At 53.5% G+C, this 2,815-nt stretch overlaps 1 long non-coding RNA gene across 1 annotated transcript; it reads right to left on the bottom strand.

Annotated features, from left to right (window-relative positions):
• Positions 1 to 266: 266 nt before the first annotated feature.
• Positions 267 to 2,628, bottom strand: LOC129679140 (uncharacterized). The gene is made up of 3 exons (XR_008720518.1): positions 2,528 to 2,628; positions 2,017 to 2,127; positions 267 to 341 (listed from the first exon to the last, which is right to left on the bottom strand). It is a non-coding gene; the product is annotated as an uncharacterized LOC129679140 (long non-coding RNA).
• Between the last annotated feature and the right edge of the window lie 187 nt (positions 2,629 to 2,815).

The raw sequence follows: 2,815 nt of genomic DNA on the forward strand, positions 1-2,815 counted from the left end.
ACCTTTTTCTTACACCCGTGGCTCCCTGAAGGGTGACACCTGGAAAGACAGCCTGGTCTTTGGGGTGCCCACAGAGCTCCTGAAAGCCTCCCTGGGGTCCAGGTGCCCACCCCCTCTTGGAATTGCCAGGGCTAGAATGGGCTGAGGGCAGGCCCAGGGTTCTGACTGAGGAACGGGAAGGAAGGGTATGTGACTCCTGCACGGTGCCTCCAGTCCCTATCCTCTAACAGGCAGGACCCACATCACCTGTGGCAGAGGGAGGACTGTCAACCTGCTCCTTACCTCCAGGGCAGTGTTCGGCTTCCTTCTAGAGCATGTACTGCCTCTCTCTGCAAGTTTCTCTGCAGAACATGAAGGTTTGGTGTCCTCAACTCTTTGCACAGAAACCCTCTCTGGGCTTGTGACCCAGCTCCAGCAAGGATCCCTCTACCTGGGGTCCAGACTGACGGGGATGGCTTCCAGGTATACAAGCTGCTAAACTTTCCCTGGGGCTCCCTCCCAGGAAAGCCAGATATGCTATGGACACTGGTGACTATTTAACTCCTTCTGAGTACCAGAGATCAATGTTCCCAGGAGGTCCTGGTCCACCAGCCTGTGCCAAGAGGGGGCTCAGCACTTTCTCCTTTCTTCCCTCTGGGGGCCTCTGGAAGGCTCCTACCCCTCTGCACAGCCCATTCTCCAGAGACGTCTTTGTGCCTGTGACCTCAGCTGTCACCTCTATTAACCTGGCCTTTTTGTTATTGTTACTGTGTTTTGAGATAGTCTCTTGTAGCCCAGGCTGGTGTGAACCCAATATGTTGCAGAGGATGACGCTAACCTTGACTCCTATCTTGCTGCTTCCACTGCCTGGAGCTGGGATGGACACCTAGCCCACACTTTCTACTTTCTTTTCTTCTTCTTCTTCTTCTTTTTTTTTTTTTTAAGTAGGGTCTAACTCAGTACCTTGGGTTGGCTTCAAACTCATGGCAAACTTCCTGCTTTAGCCTTCCCAGTTCTAGAATTGCAGTGAGAGTCACTACATTCCATTCCTACCAATCAGTGACCTCCAGGCTTGTTCGCCTGGGAGCTCTGGGATCCCCTGGATGTCCTACAGGATGTCACCTCACCTAAAAACCTAACATCTCCTACGTCCCTTCTCAGCACTGCCCTCCTACACTGTCCATCCTTGCTCACAGCCCTTCACCAGGTCACCTCCTCACCCAAGTTACCTATGGATCCTTAGAACATTGTGTGGTTTTATGTCCCAAGCTTCGCAGGTCCTAACACAAGGTCACTTTCCCTTTGCTGCCTCCCACCTCAAACAGACACCCTTTCTGTTCCAGGCAAATGGCCACCTGAACTGGCCCATTTGGGGTTCTTCTGTCTTGGGTGACTCAGCTGTATACAGGGCCAGCACAGTGGTATACAGGGCTTTTGGTCCACTTGCCTAGCACAGTACAGACCTTGAGTTGCACTCCCAGGGAAAGGGGTCTCATGATCTTGCTAAGCTGTTAAGTTTGCTTTCCTGCTGGTCCCTCCCACACCCTTCTTTTTGGAGACAGGGTCTCTCTGTGCAGCTCAGATTCAGATTCACTTCAGTGCTAGGCTTTCCTTTCTTTCATTCTTTCTTTTCTTTCTCTCTATTTCTCTTTCTTTCTTCTTCGAGACAGGGTTTCCCTGCTTATGCTGAACTTATTCTGTAGACTGGCTGACCTCAAACTCAAAGAGCTGTGCCCACCTCTGCCTACCAGAGTGCTGGGACTGCAGCAGTGCCGCCACTGCCATGCATCTTTTCACAGTATGCACAATTGTAAAAAAGGGCAGCCAGAAGGTTTGCTATAGGGCTGCTTGAGATTGCCCGTCCCTTGGGGGCAAGGGTGGGTCCTGTTGATTGGAGCTGCATACCCAGCATGCAGCAGGCTCTCTGTAAGCTCAATGAGCAGATGACACAGCAGAGAGTAAGAGAGGGTCAGTGGGATCCCTAGAGACTCTTGGGAGCCCCTAGACTCCTGTGGCTCAGAGTTTCTCTGTGATCACCTGTTCTCTAGCAGGGTCTTCAGCCTCCTCATGCGGCTCAGCCTCAGACTCCTCCCACTGCCACACTCCACAAAGAGGACTGGAGAGGCCAGTACCTGTTGTGTCCTGCTCCTGAAAGAAGCAGCTGTATCTGAACCTGGAAGGGCCAGAGCAAGGTGGGGCCCAGGCACAACACAGGTGGAGGAGGGCGCAGGTGTGGGGCTGACAGGTAGAAAGAGGCTGGGAAGGCATGGAAGAGACAGAGGAAATTAGTGATGGGACCATAGATGGTGGGAGATGATGTTAAGACACATGGCCACAGAGGAGTTTCAGGATGGGTCTGAGGCAGAGCAAGCTAGAGAAGGGCAGGTGACTGGGGGGTGCTGCTCTGGCCACAGTGTGAGCTGGAGTCACCAAGTATCAAGCACCCAGACCGCTAGGACTGTGGGCCAAAATTGAGGGTCTGCACAGGGACATATGGAGAGTTTTTGCATTGGTGTCCTCCAGAACGTTCCATGGAAGCAGAACCTACCTGCCGGATAGCCTGGATCTCCAAGTCTAGTGTTGGAGGCAGTGCCATGACCCAGTGCACTCTTCCTGCCTCAGCCCCTTCCAGCAGCCTGGCCACATAGAGGGGAGACCTACCTTTTGGGATAAAGTCTGCAGCCTTCACCCTGTGGCCCAGCCCCCTCCTGCCCCTTTCATGCCTGACCATCCACTTGATCCTCCCCTCCCCTGTGACCCATTCCTGTCCCCCCTCCTGACTTCACTCCCTCCTCTGGGTGCTCCTGGCTCTGACTCAACTGCTCCTCCAGGCTTG

Source organism: Psammomys obesus, unplaced genomic scaffold (genome assembly GCF_907164565.1).
Source record: "Psammomys obesus unplaced genomic scaffold, mPsaObe1.curated_primary_1811, whole genome shotgun sequence".
NCBI classification, from domain to species: Eukaryota; Metazoa; Chordata; class Mammalia; order Rodentia; family Muridae; genus Psammomys; species Psammomys obesus.